General features: G+C 32.9%; 1 long non-coding RNA gene across 1 annotated transcript; it reads left to right on the forward strand.

Moving 5' to 3' along the window:
* The first annotated feature begins 3,199 nt into the window (after positions 1–3,199).
* Positions 3,200–9,960, forward strand: LOC111044682. Its single transcript, XR_005572965.1, has 4 exons — positions 3,200–3,457; positions 5,281–5,355; positions 6,895–6,972; positions 9,690–9,960. It is a non-coding gene; the product is annotated as an uncharacterized LOC111044682 (long non-coding RNA).
* The last annotated feature ends 8,047 nt before the right edge of the window (positions 9,961–18,007 follow it).

Consider the following 18,007-nt stretch of genomic DNA (forward strand, 5'->3'; position numbering starts at 1 on the left):
TTTTAAAATTAGTAAAAAATAATAAAGCGCCTGGTGAAGATCAGATCCCATTCGAGTATTATAAAAATGCACCTGATAACTTTCTAAACAAATTGCTGAATGTCTACAATTCTATATTTACATCAGGTAGAGTCCCACATAGCTTTAAGTCGTCAATATTTTTTCCCCTTTTCAAGAAGGGTGAGTGCGATGTAGTAGCTAATTTCAGAGGCATTAGTTTTTATCAACATTTTTCAAAATATTTGCAGGGTTAATTCTTAATAGACTCAACTGCTGAGTGGAGGAAGATAAAATCTTGAACGAGTTTCAGGCTGGCTTTCGTAAGGGGTACTCGACCATTGATAATATATTCGCCCTAACATCCATCATTAGTCTGCGGCTGGCTGAAAAAAAGGGGTAGGACTATATTGCTTTTTTGTGGATTACTCTGCCGCGTTCGACTCAATTGATAGGAATGCACTATTTTATAAGCTTAGTCTTTTAGGTCTCTCAACAAGGACATTGAATATTTTGAGGGCATTGAATGAAGGCACAACTTCTAGTGTATGGTGTACTGCCAATGGGGGTCTCTCCCAACGTTTTGAAACGAAGTCAGGCTTGAGGCAAGGTTGTTTGTTGAGCCCGTTGCTTTTTTCCCTATTTATGAATGACTTACATGATGAATTAGGGGGAGGATTAATAATAGGTCGTAAGAGGATTAGGGTTTTATTGTATGCCGATGACATAGCTTTGATTTCGGACTCCCCAGTGGGACTCCAGTACATGATAAACAATTTAGAGCGTTACTGTGGAAGGTGGAATTTAAGAGCTAATTTAGATAAGTCAAAAGTAATGGTTTTTAGGAACGGGGGAAAAATGGCTAGGAGCGAGAAATGGACATATAAAAATGAGCAGATAGAGTGTGTCAACAGGTATAAATATCTGGGGGTAGTTCTAACTCCAACCTTGAATTTTGAAGCTCAAGTGAGTGATAAATTAGACAAGGCAAAATTAGCATTGAATGTGGCATGGAAAGGTATTTTAAATAGTAGTAGTGTAGATTTTTCAGCCAAATGTAAGTTGTTCAAAGCTTGTGCAAGGGCGATCTTGTGTTACGGAGCACAGGTGTGGGGTTTTAGACAATATGATAGTGTAGAAAAGTTGCAGCGCCTTTTCATCAAGAAGATTTTTGCACTTCCAATAAATACACCGAATTATATGTTGTTTATTGAAACTCAACTAACACCTCTATTCGAATATTGCCTTAGACTCCATTACAATTATATTCTAAGAGTTATGAAAATGAAAGATGAAAGGCTCCCTAAATTCCTGGCTCAACAAGTTATTCAAAAGAAATGTTTCTGGTTCAAAGAGTGGAAGAAATTAAGTAATCAAATTAGTATAAATTATGAGTACGAAGTTAATTGGGATGACTCATTTAAAAGAATAATCACAGGTTTGAACAAGATGCATAGGGAAATTTTTTTGCGGGATGCTCAAGATGGGCGTTTCCACACATGGTACAAAACTCTCAATTTGGAACTGGGTGACAAAAATTATAATTATGAAATGTGGGTCATGAGGTGGATACTTAAAGCAAGGGGTGAACTGATCCATTTAAACTACAAGCCATGGGTTGCTGATGGGAATTATGTTGCTCCATGTGTAATCTGAAAGAAATTGAGGATATTTATCATTTCATAGCTCGATGTCCTTGTTTAAGAGAATGGAGAAGAAAATGGTTTGGAATTGGGGAGCTATCAAGGGATGATTTCGTTTCTTTTATGAATGGAAGAGATTGGGTAGGGTTGGCCTCCTAAAAACTGTAGAGATGCCTGGCGTTATAGGCGATTACTTACACAGGAGTTTAACTGGTAACTTAGTATAATAAATTGAAACTTATTTATTGAATCTGAGTTGGGTAGAAGTATCGTGTTATAATATAATACAATATAGGTTATTCGAATATTCTCAGGAGGACATCATAGGAAGACGAAATGGAAGGGAATATTAATTCTATGTTATGATTTCCCAACTGCTGACAGTTATTATCATAATATAAAAAGTATAGCTTTCTTTTTATGAAATTAATGGATTTTGTTTAGAATGTAGGTTACTATTAAAACTAATTTATGGAATATTCACTTTATTGAATTCAACATTACTGATTTATTTTGTTTCTAAGGTTGTTTTTTCTGTTTTTGTTTCACTATTTAAAAGAACATTCTGCATAGCTTTGATTTATGTAATAATAGTATTATTGGGTTTTACCGACTTTCCGGCTGACGATTGTTTAATCAAGCCGTATAAATGTGTGTTTTCTCATTCATTGTATTTTGCAAATTTGAAGATTAAAGCATTATTTCTATTCTATTCTATTCTAACTTGTGTGCTGAAAGAAAAAGATCTGGGAGGAATGAGAAAATGAGAACAATAATAATAAAAATTAGTTTTATGAAACGGTGGCTGTTGAGAGGGGAGGGTACATCACAAGATGTTTGTACTCATTTCAACTGGTTTTATTTCAGTAAAAATCAGCTGGAAGTTTCAAGTGAGAATGCTATAGTGAGGTCCACGTTATAATGGCAGTGTAGGAAGATAGGAGAAAAGGGTTGCCAGATCTCAGCCTTGCCACCCAAACAGCTGATACAGGTTTATCTGATGAATTTAACTGTTCATTATTGTTAAAAATAGTTAATCATATTTTATTTGTAATAAAGAAAGTGTTGATAGCAACACCATTGCAAATCACACACTGCCATTAAAACGTGGACCTCACTATAGTGCGTGAATGCTGATTGCATTTGTGAGAATGCGCGCGCAACAGTCTAGAATGAGAGAGATCGATGAGAAGAGAGTCGACTGTGCGTGTGACGTATGACACTGTGACGTCAAGCGATGGTCCATCTCCGCATAGACTATCTCTCTCTTCACTAGCTGCACTGTGCTAACTCATGCTTTCGCCTATGGTACATCTGTACATAGCGCAAACTGGTTTTCTTTCAGTAAAAATCAGCTGGAAGTTTCAAGTGGGAATGCGAGTGCGTGAATACTGATTGCATTTGTGAGAATGCGCGCGCAACAGTCTAGAATGAGAGAGATCGATGAGAAGGGAGTCGACTGTGCGTGTGACGTATGACACTGTGACGTCAAGCGATGGTCCATCTCCGCATAGACTATCTCTCTCTTCACTAGCTGCACTGTGCTCTCTCATGCTTTCGCCTATGGTACATCTGTACATAGCGGGCGATCTGCGCATACTACACTATATTAAACTAAATTATTATCTTCAAAAGCAAAGCAATGGGTTTCTTCCTTGTTGATCTTGAATTGCTGCTTGCTGGAACCGTTAAACCCAAAGCTTCGATGTGATATTTTATTGAAATTTCAAGTTGAAAATTAGCTTTCATAGTTTAGTAATATACTAAAAAACATTTTGGCTTTTTATGTGGTTAACATAACAACATAGTGCAATAAGGTAAGTCAGGGTTATTCATTTATTTCATTTATTTCATTTTATTTCATTTATTGTATAAAACACTATGATCATAATACAATTATGTCATTGGAGGAAAAACAAGGCTAAGCCTGTATTATTTCTCTTCAAAAATTTTGATAAAATGTTAATGTTGTCCAAAAGTTAAGGTTATGTGATCACACACTGCTTTGGCACTAACTTGATTTTCAGTCCAGGAATAATGATTTGAATATTTTGAAGGTTGAATTTATACTCTAAATGAATCACAGAATATATCACAATAAATTAAAAACTCAAGAGATACTGCACTTATTTGAAAAATTTGAATGAACAAAAACCTACTCACTATTAGTTATTTACAGCTTAGGCTAGGATAGAAATTTGTAAGCTACTGTTCTGTAAAATAACTCAATTTATAATATAATTATACAAAAAATTAGACATGAATTATGGTTAGGCTATTTCTCAAGTAATTTGTCAAATGATGATATTGACATATTGTACACTGATGACTACAGTACTCTTACAAACGAATAAGTAGCCTACGGTAGGTCGTTTGCATTAGCATACGGCCTTATTTTACAATATCTTGGCAACATATTTTGAGTAGACCTAAATTTTGTTATTATAATATGTTCCTTTATTTAAATTTAAAGTTGAAAATAGGTTTCCATTAATAAGTCTGTTTGATAGTCAGATTATTACTATAGGCCTATTTCTGATATGCTATGCAGTAACTTACAGGCTGAGTAGTAGGATTGGCTTACACAGACCTCTCCGACTACCCTATAGGCCTATAGTTAGGTCCATGTTATAATGGTATTAAAGAAAGATAGCGGAACAGCCTTGCCGATTCTCAGCCTTGCAACTGACTTCTATAGTCGATAGTTAGCCTAATACTGGTATATCAACTGTTCATTCTTTTATTCGTCAAGAAAATATAGTTTTCAATGATTATTTCATTTCGGTAGTTTATAAATTTTTATGATTGAGATTAAATATTTTGTTTATTAATTATACTTCCACATTGTTGAAAAACCATCTAGCAACATTGCGGAGTAGAATGGAATAGCGGCCGTAGTGCTATCTGCTTTTTCGAATGATAAACAATGATAATAGCAACGCCATTGCTAATCAAACACTGCTATTACAACGTGAACCTCACTTTAGATTTTTGTTTGTCAACTATTGTTGGCCTAGCCCACCTTCAGGGATCCTACTGTTCATATTATAGCCAATGGCTTTTAGAAATTTTGCTGATAAAAATATCTCTTTGCACCATCAATGCAGGGATTTATTACTGTTCTTTATTTTCAAACTACTAAAATCAATTTTCCGATTGTGGTGGAGATAGCCTACAAACTTTTTATTTAAAATGTTTGCTGTGATACAATTCAAACAATTTTATTATTTGTCACAGGCTAAACAACAGTTAGCATTGACAATAGTCATATACATTAAAACATGAAAATTTTAACTTCCATATACTAAGTTGGACTTTAAGAAGTAATAAATAATATATCAGTTACATAATTATACAGTTTAGAATGATTTGAAAAATTGCTTTGGTTAATGAGTTACTTTGTGTTACCTGAATTTAATTATTATTCTTTAACTGTATATTATATCATGGTCAATCTTATTTTAAGAATACATACAAGATGTATCTGGCATAGGCTACATAGAATTAAATAATTGAGTTTGAAGATTTTGTGTGTTTGTGTCATTATTGTAATGTAAGGTCTATTGAAACAGTGGTGAGACACAGCTCAAGAAATTTTATAATTGTATAGAAGCTACAAATTAAAATGGTTTTTTTTCAGGTCCACCTTGTATGATGTGACTATCTTATTCAATATTTCTGATTTTGAGAAAAGCATTTACCAATCATATCAAACGTAAGTAATATTTGAGGAGACTTTATTATGCTTTTCTTACAATTATTATCAACTGTTACTATTAACTGTGAGTTAGTTATAGTTATCAATAGTAATTAGTAACAATTACTATTAACTATTAGGCTAGGGCCACAGGAGCGCACATAGTGCGTCCGTTGCAACTTACTTTTTGCGGCCGTCGCCAATGACACCACACGAGCGTTGAGTGTGGTGCGTCAACGTCAGTTGGCTTTACGCAATTGAACCAGACGAAGTAATAACTTTTGCATGTCTCGACGTGCATTGTAGCATTTCGACGCAGTTCAAAAATCACCGCCCGTTACGACTTCCGTTACTTGGTACGCACGTACCTCGTGTGTTGTCACCAATTCACTTCTATGTATTTCTACAACAGACGTCAAAAAGTAAGTTGCAACGGACGCACTTTGTGCGCTCGTGTGGCCCTAGCCTTAATGGCCGGCCTATCAAGCAGCATACTGAAACTAATAAGAACGAAATGTTAATTAACTTGTTGTATAAATGTGTGCCTAGAGGCAGTGGCGGCTCCAGGGGGGGGGGCATAGAGGCATGGACCCCCCGTGAGCTCAGAAAGTTTTATATTTTCAACAGGACTCTATCAAAAGAAATTAATGTTTCAAAAAAGTTCATTGATTCATACAATAATTAGTACATTATCATCTTATAATGAATCATTCATAATTTGAATATAATTTTTTTAGTAATATAAAATTCAATCCATTAAATAATATTTGTGAACCTATCTGAATCGCTAACCGCAGAAAGGCACCATGTCCAGTTTTCATAATTTTACAGGAGAGACAAAACACTTGATAAAACCTTAACCTGCAGTAGGCCTAAATGATTTATTCAAAACGTCGCCATTACAATGCTATCAGTAGGACATGTTTCCTTTCTGCGGTTAGCGATTCATTTATAAAAATGTGATTACTGAGATTGTAGTTAATTCTGGAAATCCATGAGTGAGCTAAAGAAAATGATTCCTAACATTTTTCAGTAAGCTGCAAGAACATTAATTTTTCACCTCGTGTTTTAACTCTATTAACTCATTATGTTTATGAGTAACAAACTAATTTTTTTCTGGAACAAGAGGGTCATGCCCCCCCAACGCACAGATTTGTTGTTTTGCCTCAACTGTTTGAAATAATCCAATCTATGATGAAATAACATAATATAAGATCTGAGAAATATTTCCAGATAGTCTTAAACTTGTTTCTCTATACCAATTATAGGTTACATTCATTTGATCAGTGTTTCACCTTGTGATCCATTGAGGATGATCAAGAAATCCTAAGTTTTGGTTCGCCTAATTTTTCAGTTTCCTGCAATTCCCGTCCAATATAACTGGCGGACATAAAATTATTCCTGTCCCATCCATTGAATTTCAAAGAGAGAAGGAAATCTTCTAAATTCATCTCTCCAAAAATTTAAAACTTTCAAGAGTAATAAGTTATGATTTTTCACAAGAGTGTTGAATTTTCGGAAACCTGAATTAAAATGCAAATTAAAATGTTTTTTCAGGTCCACCTTGTATGATGTGACTATCTTCTTATTCAATATTTGTGGTTTTGAGGAAAGCATTTGCCCATCATATCAATTGTAAGTAATATTTGAGGAGACATTATTATGCTTTTCTTACAATTATTATCAACTGTTACTACTAACTGTCAAGTCAATAGTAACAGTATTAACTATTAATTTATGGCCTATCAAGCAGCATACTAAAGCTAATATAATAGTCCAGGCAATGGATGCTCAAAAAAGGGTATAGAGGGGAATGTTTGGAAGACAATTTCTTACCCCGCAGTTCTGTTTAGGGTATTTAAGGAGGTGAACATAGAAAAGTGCAATTTTCATTGCTGCAACAAGTGTAAACTCAGCGGTTCCACACCTTCAACAGAGGAGATAAAGATGCACACTTTTGGCATGTTCACCTACTAACTGGTCCAAATTAAGCTGCAAAGTCAAAAATTGTTTCACAGACACCCCCCTTCAAATGTGATTTACAAACGATCAATTGTTGCAGCAATGAAAATTTCACCCCCTACATTGAAGCTGCTATAATAATGAAAGGAAAGTTTGGAATAGTGAAATAATGCATCATTTCAAAGAGAATTCAATGCTCTATAAGCATCAGTTTTTATGATGCATTGTTGGAGAGTTATAAGCCCTGAAAGAGCAAAACATTGGATAAAAACTTGTCATTTTAACAATTACACACCTTCAAGAGTGAATATCTTGGTAACTGTTTGGAATATCACAAAATTCCAGCAAACAAAAAGTGTAGAGAATTTATTAAGCTTCATTTTTGAATAGTTAGATATGTCAGTTGAACACATTGTTCTCAAGAGCGTGGGAGCAAAACGCTTAAAATGCAATTTTCAAACCACCCTCATCCCCTTAGCACATGAGTTAGGAATTTTGATATGTTCTTCTCGTAACTTGTCTTAACAAAGCTGCAAAGTCAAAAATTGTGTCTAAAACATTCCCTCCAAATTCCTTTGTCAATTGGTCTATTGTTGAAAAAATGGAGATTTCACAATCAACACTAATGCTGCTGCAACAGTTATAGGGAAATGCGTATAAGTGTGAAATTATTCATCAAATTTAAGACAATTCAATGCGTTATAAGCTCATAATCAGCATGAATTTTTCCTGATTTGACTGTGTATAACCACTTATCTGTATTGAATGGAGAAAAGTTACCTTAGCTTAAAGAAAGACCTCTATGACTTCGCCTGTATTCAGGCATTATAAAGTAGGTCTACCTGAATGTTGTTACTGTAAAATCTAATGGATAAGAAACATTTTTTGGCATTTGTAGTGTCTTATATTTCACTATAAAATGAATGCTCTATGTGAGAGGAAAACTCTTCAACAAATCTCATAGTAGAATAGTTTAATGAAGGCGGCTGAATCAGACAAGGGTCTGATCAAAAGATTTACACTCATGAAGTTGGAAGTGTTCTTTTAGAACACTTAGCAACTCTTTAGAAACTCGCGCTCGGCAGGGGGCTTCGCCCCCTGCACCCCCAATAGGGTGGGTTAGCAGCCTCCGCGCTTCGCGCTCCGGCTGGGAGGCAGGCTTCGCCCGCCCAATTGTCTTTTGTGACTATATAGTGTTGGGTAGCAGGCTCCGCGTTTCGCGCTCCGGCTGGGATGCGGGCTCCGCCCGCACAATTGTCTTCTTCTCCTCCTCCTTCCTCTTCTTCTTCTTCAATAATTAGATCACAGCTGCTGGTCAGTAAACAACTTGGAATGATGCCAGGAAAGGCGCGACACGTTACAAAGATCTCACACACACACAGTTTTCGATGAAAACTCAATTTGAATTTGGTTGAAATTTAGCTATGACTTTTAACTTAACTTGGCGAGCTGAACAAAAAAGCTTGAAATAAATTTTTTGTGGGAAACAAATTTAAATGTGTTCCAAATATTTGGGCGAGTACAGGGGTGCCGGGGGAAAAATTTGGAAGGTCTGGAGGTTTTCCCGTAGCCTCCAGTGTAGTATGCAACAGATTTGGTATTCAGTTTTCACAGCGATCTTATAGTTTTGGCTGGGAATTTTTCGTATTTGGGAAAACTTCAAATTTTCGATGAAAACTCAATTTCCCGGGTCCCCATTTGAATCCGGTTGAAATTGAACAATGGCTATAGGCTTATCTCCGGGGGCTGAACAAAAAACTTTTATTGAATTTTCTGTGCGATGCTGATTTCAAATGTCGATAAAATTTGGGGGTGTCTAGGGGGCCAGGAGGTGAAATTTTCGTGATTTGGAGGTTTTCCCATAGCCTCCAGTACGTTCCCTAATTGATTTCGAGGTTGTTTGTCCGTGTCAATCAGCCGTATTGGCTGTGAATTTCTTGTCTATGTGGCTTTAATATAATAAAGATTGGCAACTTCAATATAATAAGATTTAGTACTCTTATATACAATGAAGTTAACTCCACCCACAAAGAGCATTTGGACAAAATGTTATTCAATTTAACAAGTATAGCATAGCAACAGACATCATCATCAGTGATTATATGATGTTTGTAGATTAAACATAGAGCATTTGTCATGATGTCCCTAGTATTGAAGTTCTATAGTCTACTTTCAAGTTTTGGAGAAGCCATTCTTGGCATTCACCACTGAACCGGCATCCACTTTGCATTCAATGATAATAAATGTTAGCATCTTGTATAAGTCGTGATATACTGCTCTTGGAATACAATTTTGATGCAATTAATGTCACAAATGTTGGTCTTGGTGGCTGCCAAGATAAAAGAAAATTATATTAAATTTCTGGTACTGATATCAATTTATTTTTTCAGATCAGGCTACTGAGGACAGTGGATAAAATTGATATATGGTGTTTTGTTACCATGATATGGAGGGTAATGGTGGATGAGTGTGGGATGACACTAACAGGACAATAAGAATCGCGTTTGAGAGAACTGAAATGCATTCTAAGCTAGTATTTCATCTTAGCCAAGTATTCAAGTTTATGAAACTACTGTCTGTAAGACAGGTATTACGATGCAAGCAAATACAGTTGTAGCAAATAATATTATATCTTTGATAAATAAAATTAATTTGAATTTATTCGAGTTTGTTATTGATTATTATTATCCTATTCCATTCTAGCACCTCCTGTGTGAATTTATAATTTACAAAAGTAATATATTCTGATTTTTGTAAACAATACCTTGACAGAAATGAAAATACATTTGAAAGCTTAAAAAATATATTGGAAATTTGAATTTTCAAAATGTGTTCTGAGTTTTCTAAAAGAAAGTTTAAAAGTAAATCATACTCTGAATCTCTCTTTTTGTATCTCTCATATTTCTATGATGATACAGAAATTTTTTTGTTGCAATAAGACATTTTACAATGCATGCTCAACATCAAATAATAAATAATGTTGAAAGTTGAGAAATACAATCAGGGGCCTGTTTCATAAAAATTTAGAAGTCCTGTAATACAGGATCGGCTGATTTTATCAGCTGTATTGAGCATGTAATTGGAATTGTGATTCTCCTGTATTACGTGCCTTATAAGTTTTATGAAACAGGGCCCAGGTTTCACTGAGTAATAAAATGAATAAACAATTGCAATGATTTATTGAACGAGCGTTAGCGAGTTCTCACCTTTGACTTACTGAAGGCCAAAGTCGTTGTCCATCTGTTTGTATGTTCTACAATAACATTAGAGAGAATTGATCAATCAGCTTCAAATGTTGAACACGTATTCTTCGAACCTTTTTACAGGTCAAGTTCGTTGGACAGCAGAGTTCACTAAGGCCCGCCGCAAAGTAGACCCACGCTAATCCACGAAAAGCAACCCACGCCGTGGGATGTTTTGTAAACCATTGCTAGGCTTCTCTAGACATCTGTGTAATACATGCAATGAATAATCACTTGTCAGCTGATTGATTATGAATAATTTTATAGCAATGGTTTAAAAAAACATTCCACAGCGTGGGTTGCTTTTCGTGGATTAACGTGGGTCTACTTTGCGGCGGACCTAACTCCATCGTCCTTTTTCAGGATATACAAATAACATTGAAAGTGCTTAAGAAGAAAAATTTCTTTCGATTTTTTTATCATTTAGTCAGCTGGAATTAATTAGATGCTAATCATGTAATTTTTCAATTCATTTAAAAAAGCTGATGCTATTTGGCAGGCTGGTATCACACTGACTGTCCTTTATGCGCCGACACATGATTTCAGCTGAATAATACTCAACATGATTATTCCATTTATAAGTTCTATATTAATGTAAACGTCTGTCTGCCTGTCTATTGACTGTAACATACGCGTAATTGATAATACTAATTGTGATAGCAGTTGCTATGACATTGACAAATTTTCTATGACAATTCTTTTTTGTTCAGTGTTAAAATTGTGAGTAGAGCTACTATTAGTGTTTACTACCACTCGATTATTCAATGTAGGTACCCATATATTTCATTTTTGTATCACTAGTAGTTCTGTGAACAGTAGACCTCGCGCAGTTATAACGACGTCCCAAACCATAAGCAAATCCACACTGATACACTATTATTTGATCAGATCATGCTTACACAAGATTTAATTAACATATAACGCTTTCCAGAATTTAGCGCGAGAAAACCAGAAGACATCTAGGCGCCCAGACGAGCTGTTATAAGTTCTTTGCATCCTATTTAATAGTGCATAAAAATTGCATTCAATGAGGCATGCAATTATAGTCTACACAGATGCTAATTTTTTACCAAGTTACATAGAGATATTGAATTGCCTGCGTCATGGCATGCAATTTATAGTCAACTCGACAGCTGATTTATGATGAATAATTCTATAGTCTGATTTTCACTGAAGGAGGCTCCTTTTTCCTTTTATATTATCCTTGAAATGTAAAATTTCCAAAATCCTTGTATATACGTCGACGCGCAATTTAAAAAGAAACATAAATATACCTGTCAAATTTCATGAAAATCTATTACCGCGTTTCGCCGTAAATGCGCAATATATAAACATTTAAACATTAAGAGAAATGCCAAACCGTCGACTTGAATCTTAGACCTCACTTCGCTCGATCAATCAATTATTAGTATTATCTTTAATGTTGAGATCATTGAAACGTTTTTAGATATATGTGCAGGTTTTGTCATTAATTTTCTTTTTAAATTCTGTATCGAAATCATGTATCATATGACCACGTTCCTATTTGAAAAATGAAGTTGGATGAGTATAGTTTTGAAGCGATAGAAAGTAGTTTTTTTTTCAATTTGAATAGGATCCCCATGGAACCTAATGTCATATCATACTACTTGTAAAAGAGATATTTAACTGTTTCCATAATAATTCTCATTAACTCAGGGTATAATTACAAATTGCGGATTTCAGAGATCAATACAGTGATACTAGAAAGCCGGTCAAGTTTTAATTGTGATAAATTCCACGAGAACCAATCAGAGAAGCCGTCTTATCAAAAAGGTCTTCTCTGATTGGTTCTTGTGAAATTAATCACGGTTAAAATTTAACCGAATTTTGTGCAACCAGGCTGTAAATACAGTGTTTCGCTGTAAATGCGGAACACACATCAAGAGAAATGCAAAACCGTCAACATGAATCTTGGACCTCACTTCGCTCGGTCAATGAATAATATTTTATAGTCTCATTATTTCTTTGATCAGAAGTAGATGATGTATATAGTGATATTGGAGTATGAAGGGTTTCACTAAAATTACTATTGCCCAGGTCAGTAGAATAATAATTGAAAACGTGAATCTTTTGCTTTGATTGTTTTTTATTATAGATATGGCAACAGGAATTCATTTTGGTTGTTTCTCTATAAAAGTTTTCCATTGATATTACTCTTCTATATATCAATAATAATTTTTATTGATTTAAATACTATTTATATCATTAAATATTATTTATTACCCCGACACATTATATTATGATGAAGTGGGGGATCATTTTTTAAGATTGTGCAAAAACAGTAGGCCTAAGACTTTTTTCTGATTATTACTATTGTGAGATAATGGAATAAGTAGGTAATCAATAATATAAAATATAAATAACAATACTAAAATTCAGTTTTTTTAAACAAATAACTTTTTCAAAAATTAATATTTTTTGATAAAAATTCTCTATTCAAAAATACCATGAAGAAAATATCCATTTGAGTCCATTATGTCCGCTGTACATTTAATGAATCAAAGCTCGTACTGTATAATTATGTCCAACTACATTTTCTATTTCACTTGTGGCTTCAGCTTCATTGTGCATTATGATCACTTGACTCTAAGACCTTAAGAGAATGCATCTTTAAGGTCTTTGACTTGACTTAAGTTTGTAGGTTAAATAATGAAAAAATGAATTCTCTATCTGACATTGCAATTAGATTATAATAATGTTGTTTATCCAAGTTAATAAACATTTGGGAAATATTTTGGGACTGTGACATGATACACACCACAAACCTGAAAATAAACTATTCATTTTTTTTATTTTCTAAATATTATTATTACTGTATTTTTGTTTTGTCGTTTTTATTATGACACTCTCACTACATGTTTCTTACAAATTTTGATGATTGCAATTTTACATACTGCATTGACTTATTGAATTGATAAAAAATTATGAACATCTGAAAACAAACTACCATATTTCCTTCTTTGAGTTTTTATATTATTCTTCCTACATTTGTTTCTTACAAAATGTTGATAATGATTGTAATTTTACGCTTTGGTATTGGAATATTACTCAAGAGAATATACAAAATCTATCTGGTTGTTTTTTCATACTACATTTTTACATATTTTTGGAGGAAAAAATAAATATCTATTATTATGATTTCAATTCAGAATAAATGTATATTATGTATTTATCATTGACTTATTCCTGAAAATAAAATATATTTATAATCATATTTATAATTATTCATAATATTTATAATAATTATGCTGAATTTATATTTTCCAGCTCATGATATTGATACCTGATCTGATTTCCCAATACGTTCCTAAACTCGTTGTGTCCAAATTACAGTTCCAAAATCCATCTATTTTTCTATTTTCTCACAAAACTTGTGTCTCTTGATTTTCTATAGAAGTGTGGAAATTTATTTCATGAATAAACTCCTATGGATGTGTTGTCCAACGTTCAGAGAAATTATAATTCAGAGGACAAGTATAAACTATATCCATAGATTCATATCATTTCACATCTTTTTCGAAAAATAAAATTATTACGCATCTGAAACAAACAGAAATTATAATTCAGAGGACAAGTAGTATAAACTATATCCATAGATTCATATCATTTCACATCTTTTCCAAAAAATAAAATAAATTATTACGCATCTGAAACAAACAGAAATTATAATTCAGAGGACAAGTAGTATAAACTATATCCATAGATTCATATCATTTCACATCTTTTCCAAAAAATAAAATTATTACGCATCTGAAACAAACAGAAATTTTAATTCAGAGGACAAGAGTATAAACTATATCCATAGATTCATATCTTTTCACATCTTTTCAGAAAAATAAAATTATTACGCATCTGAAACAAACAGAAATTATAATTCAGAGGACAAGTAGTATAAACTATATCCATAGATTCATATCATTTCACATCTTTTCCAAAAAATAAAATTATTACGCATCTGAAACAAACAGAAATTTTAATTCAGAGGACAAGAGTATAAACTATATCCATAGATTCATATCTTTTCACATCTTTTCAGAAAAATAAAATTATTACGCATCTGAAACAAACTTTTAAAATTCGTAATCTTAAAATCTTTAAATTCGTATTTGCGCGCCTTTTTTGGAGAACGAAGCTTGGAACAAGGGATTCATAGAGCTACATATTTTGAAAGCAAATTATTCCACCTGGAGCGCTGAGAGCTGCCTACGTCATGGATTAGCTATATATAGTTTGTTTACAATGTCGACAGAGTGGTAAATGGTTTGTTTACAAAGTCGTCCGAGCGCTCCGTCGTCCGAGTGGCTGTCTCCCCTTAAGCTTAATGTTGTTCCTCTGTATAGATCGCCCTCAGGAAACACTGCTCTTTTCTTACAGGGTCTTGATGAGGTTTTACATTTGTTCAGTAGACCCAGGTGGAAAAATTATCGCATTGTACTGGGAGGTGACCTTAATGCTGAGTTTAATGTACTACAAGATAAGGCAACAGTTCATGAGTTGAAAAATCTATTGAGGCAGTTCAACTTTTATTGCACAAATTTAAGGCCCACTAGGGGATCTGCTTGCCTTGACAATATATTTACCAACATAGGCACACAATATATCTACACAGATGTAAAAGCATTCCATTTTTCTGACCATGATTGTGTTTTTCTGAGCCTATTGAATTTGGCCCAAGGGGATGGCGGTGTCAGGACAAAGATGGCTTCTACTAGACCTACGAGAAGATGAACTAATACTACGAGAGGATGCAAAATTTTAGATCTGCACTATCAAATATAGATTGGGTAGCCAAATTATCTAACCAAGTGGGTGGTGAAGCTATTTTTAACCGTTTTATGGAAATATTTTTGTATTATTTTGATTTGTGCATATCACAGAAAATTGTTAGAGTCACAACTAACTCTCCTGAAGACAAAGTGAAGAGAAAACCTTCCACCTGGTATACACCTCAGTTGTTAGAAATGAAAAACAAATTGTTATTGTATCATCACTTATATATAAGAGACAAGACAAACTTATCTAGATTAGCGTATTGTAATGCTAGGACTGAGTAAAAGAATGCTATAAATACAGCCAAGAAACAGTACAACTCAACTCAGATTGAGCTCTCCAGTAATAAATGTAAATCAGCCTGGAAAATGATCAATCAAGTTAAAAAAGAGAGTCGAAATGTTAGTATGGGTATTCCTCCAGATGCTTTTAATGAATTCTTTGTAAAATCAGTTGAAGAAGTGCATGATAAAATTGCTCAGCCAATCACTACTGCTGCCCAACTTATTGAAAGTTGCACTACAGCAAGGAGGCCTACCTTCGGTTTTTCTGAAGTAACTCCTAACATTATATTAGATATAGTTAATAGCTTTAAGTCATCTGACAGTGTAGACATCTACAATTTATCCAGCAATATATTAAAAAGGTCATAGACTGCATTGTTGAACCTCTAACTTACTGCATCAATAGTGTTTCCATGGTACTCAGATTATCAAGAGTAGTACCAGTTTATAAAAAGGGACCAAAAGATTGTCCATCTAGTTTTCGCCCCATATCATTATTTCCTATATTTTCAAAGATCCTTGAGTCAGTAATAAAAATCCAGATCTCAAATTACCTAAGTGAACAGCACATTTTAAGTGAAGCTCAGTTTGGTTTTATAAAAGGTAGATCTACCGCATCTGCAATAGATGCTCTGATTAAAAAAGTGTTGGATGCTCTTGAAACAGGTCAATTTGCTCAGGCTACCTTTTGTGACCTCAGCAAGGCATTCTATTGTGTCGACCACACAATCCTGCTGAATAAACTTGGTCTCTACGGTATGAACAGTGTAAGCCTCATGTTAATTGGGTCATACTTATTTGACCGTCAGCAAATAGTCTATGTAGGTCATACTAAATCTGAGGTCAAAATGATCAAGTCTGGTGTTCCTCAGGGCTCTATCCTTGGACCTGTGCTGTTCACCCTGATGATGAATGATCTTCCATTATCAGTGACATCTCAGTCAATGCTTTATGCAGATGATACCACTTTTTTCAATTCAGACTCAGATTTTCAAAAACTCGCTTTTACGATGGAACATACTTTAAACCAAGCAAGCATATGGTTCAGGGCAAATGGTTTTCTATTGAATAATAATAAGACTCAACAAATGATTTTTAGCTTAAGAGAGATTCCAACAGATAATAGTGTGAATAATGTCAAGTTTCTAGGTATATATATTGACGAAAAATTAATATGGAAGCCACATATTGAGTATGTAAATAGTAAATTGTCTAGGGTTATTTATTTGTTGAAGCAATTAAAAAATTATGTACCTGATAGCTATGTAAGGTCAGCCTATTTTGCATTTTTTCAAAGTATTTTTCTATATGGCGTGTAGTTTTGGGGTAATTGTAGCCATGTTAGCAGTATACTTTTACTTACATTAACTTATAACCTTCTGACTTGCATAATGTTAGTATAGTTTTGACTTTGTCTATTGCCAATGTTGCTTAATGACAAAAAAAATGTATTTATTTATTTCTTTCTTTCTTTAACTATTTATTTATTCATTTATTTATTTATTTATTTATTTATTTATTTATTTATTCATTTATTAATTTATTTATTTATTCATTCATTAATTCATTCATTCATTCATTCATTCATTCATTTATTTATCTATTAATTTATTTATTTACTTATTTATTTATTTATTTATTTATTTGTTTATTGTTTTATTTATCCATTTATTTATTTATTCATCTATTTATTCATTTATTCATTTATTTATTTATTTATTTATTTATTTATTTATTTATTCATTTATTCATTCATTCATTCATTCATTCATTCATTCATTCATCATTCATTCATTCATTCATTCATTCATTCATTCATTCATTCATTCATTCATTCATTTATTTATTTATTTATTTATTTATTTATTTATTTATTTATTTATTTATTTATTATTATTATTTATTTATTCATTTATTTATTTATTTATTTATTTATTATTTATTATTTATTTATTTATTTATTTATTTATTTATTTATTTATTTATTTATTTATTTATTTATAAAATTTTGAAAAAAAATTAGTAAGATATTTTGGGGCTGTGACATGATGCATACCTGAAAACAAACTATTCTTTTTTTGAATTTCCATTATATTATTATTACTGTATTTTCGTTTTTTTGTTTTTATTATTTTTTATAATGAAACTTCTCCTGAATGTTTCTTTCATTTTTCTGTATTTCAGCAAATGATTGCAATTCTACTCTACTTTATCAATTCATTAGAAGTTAATGATGCCAATAGAGAATATAAACATTTTATCTGATTACATTTTTTGAGAAAAAATAAATATTCATTATTCTGAATTTAATTTTATATTATTGACCTATTCCTGAGAATAAAATAAACATTTATTATGCTGAATTAGGTAATATTTTGTAGCTCATGATCT

Source organism: Nilaparvata lugens, chromosome X, assembly GCF_014356525.2.
Source record: "Nilaparvata lugens isolate BPH chromosome X, ASM1435652v1, whole genome shotgun sequence".
In the NCBI taxonomy this organism is placed as follows: domain Eukaryota; kingdom Metazoa; phylum Arthropoda; class Insecta; order Hemiptera; family Delphacidae; genus Nilaparvata; species Nilaparvata lugens.